The sequence below is a fragment of the Euprymna scolopes genome, chromosome 22 (genome assembly GCF_053919585.1).
Source record: "Euprymna scolopes isolate OS-2025 chromosome 22, ASM5391958v1, whole genome shotgun sequence".
NCBI classification, from domain to species: Eukaryota; Metazoa; Mollusca; class Cephalopoda; order Sepiida; family Sepiolidae; genus Euprymna; species Euprymna scolopes.
In genome coordinates, this window is record NC_136503.1 from 62,454,755 (window position 1) to 62,463,914 (window position 9,160).

Sequence of the window (9,160 nt, forward strand, 5' to 3'; positions counted from 1 at the left end):
CAGGTATGGTATAATAAATTATGGGGTTTATCTATTTTATTTTTACTATCATCATATTTTGCTTTGGTTTTGATACCCCCAAATTCGAAGCTATCTCTTTATAACCCTTCCTTTTCATAACATATCATACTTTCATAAATCAGAGTCCATTTTCTGTGGGCTGTTTTTGAACCCAGTCAACGACAGGTACTTTTGCTAGTATATATATATATATATATATATATATATATATATATATATATATATATATATATATATATATATATATATATATATATATATACACACGTATGTATATGCATATTATAATTAATTAGATTCTCAAAGTTTATGCATTACTGGGGTAAAAATTCGATTTTATGTACAGAAAAAAATAAATTAAACTAAATTAATTTACGGACAAAAAGTTTTCTTTAAAAGGCAGAATCGATTTTTTTATCCAACATTTGGGTTAATACCACGCGTGATAGGTGAACTATTCAAACGGTGCCCATAGTAAAATTAAACAAATAAAAAAGTAATAAATTTGTACGTACCTGTATTAAGGTTACGGTGCTTTTGAAAAATCCAAGTTTTACATTTTCTTTCTGCTTTTCGCTTTCTCCAGTAATATTAGCCAGAACAAAAAGAATGTATTATATCCAGAGTAATATATGTTTGAAATATAAACCCCTTGGTTCTCTCTAAAACTCAACAAAAAAATAATAATTATAATAATGATAATGATAATTAAAAGAATAAAAATTTATCGTCTGATGATAAGAAGGCGAATCGGAACTCGTATCGTAAATTCTTTTGAAACTTTTCAAAGTTTTTTTTTTGTTGTTGTTGTTGTTGTTGTTTTGTTTTTTGGGTTTTCTTCTTTCTTCCCTTTTTTTTTTTTTTTTCTGCCTTTCGGCGTCGTTATCAGCCTTTGTTTTCCTTTTGAAATAACAGAAGTTGCAGTATCTCCTCTAGGACACTTGATTGTCCACTGATTGTCCGATTGTCCATATACAAAAATAGCGACGTGTACAAAAACATGGCAATCTCTTACCGAGGAGTTCTTTTTTACAGAATGAAGACTGCGTCAGCGTTTGCCTCCATTTTTCATTTTCGGCTGGGAGCTTAACAAGTGCGTCACGTTGTAAACTCGGGTTGTTTGAGAAAAGAAAAAAAAAACAGCAGTAGTAATGATATGTCGACGACAGGACGAATAGACGATTATTTTTATTTTTATTTTTTTATTTTATTTTTTTTTTTCCTGAAACCGGGCTAGCAGCAGTTAAATTATTATTGAATTTTGGCTACTGTGCTTTTTTTATTATTTAGTATGAACGTGTCGATTGCACTGTTGAAAAATGTAGTTTTTTGTTTGTTTTAAAATTAGATAGTTACGTGGGCTGAAGAAATAAAAAGTGCTGTGGCTGCTGTGCCGCATCTGATGCATACAACATCCTTGCGTAACCCATATTATTATTATTATTATTATTATTATTATTATTATTATTATTATTATTATTGTTTTTGTTTTTGTTGTCGTTGCTGCTGTTGTTGTTGTTGTTATTATTATTATTATTATTATTATTATTATTATTATTATTATTATTATTATTATTGTTGTTGATGATGATGATGACGACGCACGACGACCCTCCACGAAATCACTCTCTTCGAAAAATAAAATTCTACTTTTTTAACGCGATTAAATGTGGACACCCTTAGAAAAACTGAGCAAAGAAAAAAACAAAACAATTATTTTAGAAATTCAAATTGCGGATATGAATTTAATGTTAAATGCACCCCTATTTCCGTTTAACTGTTTTGTTTTTCTTTTTCTTTTGTTTTTGTTTTTTGTTTTTTTTGTTTGTTTGTTTGTTTTCTACTACAGAAGATAAATCATGGGCCTACTTTTATAGGGATGCCTCATATTGTAAGCGAACTTAAGGTTAGTGGTTAAAAAAATGGTTAACTGCTCTACAAATCTAGAATGGCTCGGAAATGAACGATCATTTTACGCTAGATTTATATATAATTGTTCCCGCAGACTGAATTCTAAATAAAACGTTGTTTTTTTTTGTTTGTTTATTTGTTTTTTTTTTATTTTGTTTTTTGTTTTGTTTTTGTTTATTTTTCTTTCTGATGATAAGAAGGCGAATCGTAACTCGTATCGTAAATTCTTTTGAAACTTTTCGAAGTTTTTGTTGTTGTTGTTGTTGTTGTTGTTTTTGGGTTTTCTTCTTTCTTCCTTTTTTTTTTTTTTCTTCCTTTTGGCGTCGTTTTCCTTTCTGCAAAGATTTTTATGGTCTGACTTCGTAAAGCTGTTTTACTCAATTAGCCTTGGTATGACGGGGCGGATATGCATATAGGTATATATATATGCAAATAGATGGCTGATTCCCAAAATGTAAAAAAAAAAAAAAAAAAAATTCGTTCTTTCTACTATAGAAGACAGAAGAACTTTATTTAAGCAGTATACTTAATATATGCAATCACCGTACGCTTGCTTGTATTAAAGTGTCCTCCATGATACCCATACCATACCAAATCACTGCACGTGGCTCAAAATTTAACTGTCACTATATTTGTAACTACAATATACATAATCCCAGCTGTGATACTAGGGCTAATTTTCTGAGTGGATGCAACACTCTGCGCCTGACCTTAATGACTACAATTCCAAATCTCAACGAACTAGCTGTTCCTATAACTGGGAGAAAAAAAAACTAATAGCTAGCTACGAAATCTTATACATTTTACCTCCAAGACGATTGCGTTTGTCTTACCTGCATGCAAAAAAAAAAAAAAAAAAAAAGTTCCCCCCTTCTTCAAACTAAACCTTACCTGTAACTCAAAAATCCTAATGGAAATCTATCTGTAAATAAATAACCCCTCTTCTCTTGAACGCTAACAATCTACTCCTTCCAACCTATCCGCCACTAAACTCCCACATTGCCCCGCATCTGTAGTGGAATCGCTAGCTCGGGCACAACTCGTAGCTTAATTCTTAATACCTACTCATACTGTAACATTATCCTAGACCTAAGCTAACATAAATAAAATAATAAAAAAGGGGTAAGACTAAAATCACATTATCTCCTCCCTAACAAGCCCTCTTACAATCATAGACGCTTACACTGCATGAACTTCACCCACCCCCTTTATCCATTAACAAGTAAATAGCATGTCCCTAAATCACTTTGAGGAGTGTAACTAATCAGTAGAGATATAATCCCCCACAAACTAACCCAGTAACACTAACCACGCGGGGTCGCAGAAATACCTGGATTAGAACCTAGGCGCGGAGAAAACCCTCTCGGGGCTGACAGACCCAGTAGGTCTTCCCAGATCATCCGTCTAGGAGAAGGAAAACTCTGAAACTAAACCAAAGGGGAGAGAGGCCTCTTCAGTCTTGGATGACAACCTTCCTAGAGCTGGTGACTCAAACAAATTCACCGGTTTGCAAACCTAAATTGCTTAAGGAGTAGATAGGCTCTGTCTATCGCCCGGCTTCCATACTCCTTCTTTGCCTAGTCAAGCGCAGAGACGCTATCTCAGTGATTCGACAGAAACACCCAGCGGTAGATCTTGTTTCCTGGCTAGGGCAATGAACGCCGTTCTTCCCCATTCCCAGCACGCCCCACCCCTAAAACTGAACATTTGGGAGTGCTGGAGTATAAGATATGACTGAGCGATTAGATTGGGTTGACCTTCTTCTAAAGGGTTGAGGGTACCGGATTGACAGTTCCTGGCTGCTGTTCCCGACTGGTAGTACAGGAGCCCTAACTCTTTGGTAGCGCTTAGAGCGGCTGCTCCATCAACAGTTGAATAATATCGGGTTGTTTGTAGTGCCATGACGCGCATGGAAAGGGACCCTGCACTCATCCCCGGTGGGCTTTCCTGAGGCCACAATCCTAATTGGAGAAAGGTCAGCTGATGGTCTACTTGTGATGCATGTCTGAAGCTCCGCATAACCTCTTGTTTAGCTCCCCCTTACCGAAACTCTTAAAAAAAAAATATGACGACAGTACAATCTAAAAATAAGCTTAAACCAGGATTAGGGACAAACAAATTCAACTTGCCTCCTCCCTTGAGGCTCTCATTCACAAATATCCGTGGGCTTAGAACTAACTTAGCTGATGTTGAAGCATTTCTCTTAACAAATACCCCGGATATCTTAGCACTAAGTGAGACTAGCCTACACTCCTCCATTCCCTCTAACCACTTTAACATGCCTGGATATCTCCCACTCTGCCGTAAGGACTCTGACAGACATATGCACGGACTTGGAGTTTACATTCGTAATACCCTTCCCTTGACTATAGAAACAAACCTAGAAACAGATGATCAAGCCTTTATGTGCTTTAGACTAAACATGCAACACAATATTAGCTACTATTATTTTCTCTACCGCTCTCCCTCGACTCAGGACTGCTCCATAATAAACAAAGTATCTGACAGCATAGACACGGCACTGACCCTCGACACTAGCGCACAAATACATGTGTTTGGTGACTTTAATGTCCACAACAAAAACTGGCTTGGATTCCCTACTCATACAGATGCAGCGGGCAGCACAACTCATAGCTTCGCTATATCTCACTCCCTATCACAAATTGTTACGTTTCCAACCCGTTTCCCTGACCAGGAAGAACAACACGCATCACTTCTAGATCTGTTTTTGACCACAGTTCCCGATGACTGCATAACGAAGGCCCACAGCCCACTCGGGAACGCTGATCATGCAGTGATAATGGTTGAAATCGCCCTAAACTCTAGACCCAAAACTGAAGAGCCAGTGCTCAAAACAACGAGATATTATAATAAGGCTGACTGGGAAGCCATCAGGGAACTAATTAGAGATGCTCCATGGAAAAATATTTTCTCTCTCCCTGCTGAACAATGTGCAAACGAGACCACTGACCGGTTCAAAACTGCAATTTAAGCGCATGTTCCCATGCGGAAATTTTATAGTAAGCCCCACTCTCCCCAATGGTTTACGTCGACTTGTGCAACTGCCATTGCTCAAAAGCAGCATGCATACCGTAGGTTTAACCGACATAAGTCCAGTTCAAACAGACTGAAGTATATAGAAGCTAGAAATAACGTTAAGAAAGAAATAGCGACAGCAAAGAGAAAATTTACGGAAACCACTAAAAAGCGCATCGAAGCACAAAAACTAGGAACTCGAGACTTCTGGAAAATCTACAACAGTGTAGTAAATAATGGGCAATCAACAATTCCCCCACTAACCAACAATCACAAGGTTGTCTCCTCAGCAACCGACAAGGCTAATATGCTTGCCAGTCGGTTTGCCTCAAACTCCACACTGGACCCTTCCAACCACCCCCTACCTGACTTTCCTATGCGGACAGACGCCACACTAGACGATCTGAAAACCACCCCTGCTCAGGTGCATGCTATCATAAAAAACCTTGATACCTCAAAAGCATGTGGACCTGATCTTATCCCAGCTGTGCTATTAAAAAAGTGCTCAGCCGAAGTAGCTTCAGTTCTCTCCAAACTCTACAACAAATGCCTTAATGAAGCTTGCTTTCCGGTCTGTTAGAAAACTGCTTCTGTTGTACCAGTATTCAAGAATTCTGGCGAAAGGACAGACCCATCAAATTATCGCCCCATTAGCCTCCTCCCACTTTTTGCCAAAATATTTGAGACCATAATTAACCATGCTCTAGTCCATCATCTTACAGATGCTAAACTACTGACTGACAAACAATATGGATTTAGACAAGCCCGTTCCACAGCAGACATCCTAACTGTGATCTCTGAACGTATATACCATTCACTGGACAACGCGGGGGAGGGCAAAGCGGTAGCTCTAGATATATCTAAGGCTTTTGACAGGGTATGGCATGAGGGTCTCCTCAGTAAAATCAGATCATACGGTATCACTGGTAGAATACTTAACATAATTAAATCCTTCTTAGATAAGAGAAAAATCCAGGTTGTCCTCGACGGTCGTACATCTAAACAATATGATATAAATGCGGGGGTGCCCCAGGGTTCTATCCTTGGACCTCTATTGTTCCTGATATTCATAAATGACCTCCCCGACAACATTGCCTCTGAGATGGGTATATATGCTGATGACACTACACTCTATGGCAGGCACGACAGGAAGACGAATGAACACATTTCTAAAGAAATGGCAGAAACACTAGAGGAAGACCTCCAATCTGTAGTGGAATGGGGACAAAAGTGGTTGGTCGCGTTCAATGCTGCCAAGACTAAACTAGTTTCATTCAATAATTACAAGAAACCCTCTCTACCACCCATAGCAATGGCCAACGACTCTTTATCTGAGAGTCCATCTTTCAAACTCCTTGGCCTAACGTTCACAGGAAACATGAGTTGGAACAATTACATTGAAGGCATTGCCAGGGCCGCTGCAAGAAAGGTGGGCTCTCTCTACCGTGCTAGAAAACTACTAACACCCGAAAGTATCCTGTACCTCTATAAGGCCACCATTCGCCCATGTATGGAGTATTGCTGCCACATCTGGGCTGGTGCATCTGCTACTAGTCTCTTACTCCTTGACAAGGTTCAAAAGAGAGTCGCAAACCTGATAGGCCCTGAACTGGCATCTAAGCTTCAGCCTCTGTCCCATCGACGAAATGTTGCATCCCTCTGCCTTTTCTACAAGTATTTTAGTGGTGAATGCTCTGACGAACTGCAATCACTTGTGCCCCCACGACGTGTGCACCCTCGACAAACCCGACAGGCTGCTAAATCCCACCCCCACACTGTAGAGATCCCTAGATGTAAAAGATCTTTTTACTCCAATAGTTTCTTCCCCAGAACCGCTAGACTCTGGAATTCCATCCCAGGTCCCTGCTTCCCCAACAGTACTGACGTGCAGAAGTTCAAGTGTAACGTGAACCGACACCTTGCTGCCCAAATCCCTACATAATACCCCAGTAGTTGTTGCCCTTGATAGTAGCCCCCTACACCAAAGTGGCAATTTGCCTTGTTTGGGGTGAAAATGTAATTAAAAAAAATTTCTTTTAAATTAAACCCCGGGCAACGACGGATCTCCCTACTAGTTTTTAATATTCCTATATATTATGAAAATGTTTCTAAATTCCGTGTTAATAACATCAAAATAACTCGAAGCAAAATCAAATTTTCGGATTAACGCTATTACCATTAAATAATGCATTGTTTATCAAATATTTTCATAAAAGCAAATATGATTACAAAAATAATGTATGATGATAACAGTTTACGGAAACTTTTACAACGCGATACTATATTTGCCTTGCACACATGAACTTGTAGACGTCATTTTTTTAATATATATAATCCTGAAAAAAAAAATTTTTTAAATTAAGAAAGTCATAACGAAAAATATTAAAGCTGGGATAATTTCTACTAACGATTAATTTGAAGATGTATGGATGGACAGTCGTTCAATAAACAGGCGGGATTTGCATCCAACCACTACCCATCATCCCTCTTCATCCACACTTTGAGAGATGACGGTGCTCAAGTGGTTAACGACAACGATTGACAACCATGGGTGCATCAAGTTCGAATCGAGTTCGTTCCACAAAACTCACTTTCACTTCGGATGTTGGCAACCTTTTCGTAGTTTCTCCTGAAAATACTTGATGTCTTTATTGAAAGAATTCTGACTAGAAAAATTTCGGAGAAACCAATACCATAATTGATTTGAATTTGAAGCATTATTCTCCGCTATAAATTAACAGTGTGTTTAACTCTGTTGGCGTAACGAGCAAAAACGGCAGAACCATTCGGTTTCATGAACTATTAAGTTGTCTAAAGTGATGGTTTTTCTAAGTTTTTAAGGCAAACATCTCAAGAGTACATGACTAAATATGCAGCAAACATATAATTTTGAAGATTTGTTAGTCGTATCACGAAACAACATGATTCCTTTAAAAAAGTAATACCTTTAAAAAAAGTAATAAAGAACTAACTGAGAAAACTTGATATTTGGAATTTAGAGAATTATTAAATTACACTATATGTGCTCTGAACCCCAATGAAAAGGCATTCATTCAGCTTGGATTTTTTCAAAATGTATACTTCGAATAATTTTCATTATAAAAAAAACTTTATTTATGAGAAGGATTTTTAATCCATTACGATTGGTATATACAAACTGCGTAATGTTTCAAGTTAATGATGATTAACCTATATATATATATATATATATATATATATATATATATATATATATATATATATATTGTCACGACCTGGTTAATGGATGACCGAATTGATTGGCAATCAGATCGAGACACAAAAATGTATTTTATTTTATATCCAATGTCTCATAATTATCTTCGGTTAATCGTCAGATGTCGGATCAACCAGCGAAACATATCGTTAAGGGGAATGGAACAACAGAGCAATGAATGACAAAACAAACACTCAATCAAAGTTTAAAATTCAAGGAAGACTTTTATGTACAAAAAGGAAGAAGAAAAAGCTCCGATAAAAAGAATGAGTGAGATAGACGTATTTTGGGGGATGTTTGCCAGATGTATGCGACATGCAATTACAGTACAATATGTATAAAATTTTGTGGATAAGAAAAGATATTGGCATGAGATAGGCCAAACTTAGCTGTTTTGTCCGTTAGAGTAAACACGGATCATAAGTTCGCAAACACAATATCCAAGAAAAAAGTTGAGATGGCGAAAGTCTATCTTTTCCTCGAATCTTAGTTCCAAAGAAGAATATATGTGAGTTCAATCGACATTACGATTGTATTTGAATAATAATCCGCAATTTAATTAATTCAAATCTCAATCAGATTAAATGTTGAGTTCAATCGACAATACGATTGTATTTGAATAATAATCTGCAATTCAATTGATTCAAATCTCAATCTTCGATGAGGTTCGATTCTCGGAGATAATGTTTGTACACCGGGCTGTATCGCTTCTTTTCGCCAACTGTTTATTTCTTATTTTTAAATCCCTCGTGGTCCGCTTTTTCCGCCACAAATGTTCGCTGTCTGGTTGCCATGACGACGTATTTCCGCTCGTTACGGCGATATTCACACCCAACCTCTGTCCCACTTCCCTCAGCCAAGTGTCTGCCACGCCACATCATTTACAGAGAGAGGGGGTTATCTGGTTGATTAGGTCTTAGGAAGAGAGAGAGAGAGAGATAGCGAGATATATATAGA

The 9,160-nt window shown here is 37.5% G+C and overlaps 1 protein-coding gene across 1 annotated transcript in view; it reads right to left on the reverse strand.

Moving 5' to 3' along the window:
• Nucleotides 1-3,297, reverse strand: part of LOC145243447 (uncharacterized) — a 93,844-nt gene extending 90,547 nt beyond the window's left edge. Inside the window, exon 1 of the mRNA XM_080106337.1 lies at nucleotides 537-3,297. The gene's annotated coding sequence lies outside the window, so the exon portion shown is untranslated. The remainder of the gene's footprint in view (nucleotides 1-536) is intronic.
• Nucleotides 3,298-9,160: the final 5,863 nt, after the last annotated feature.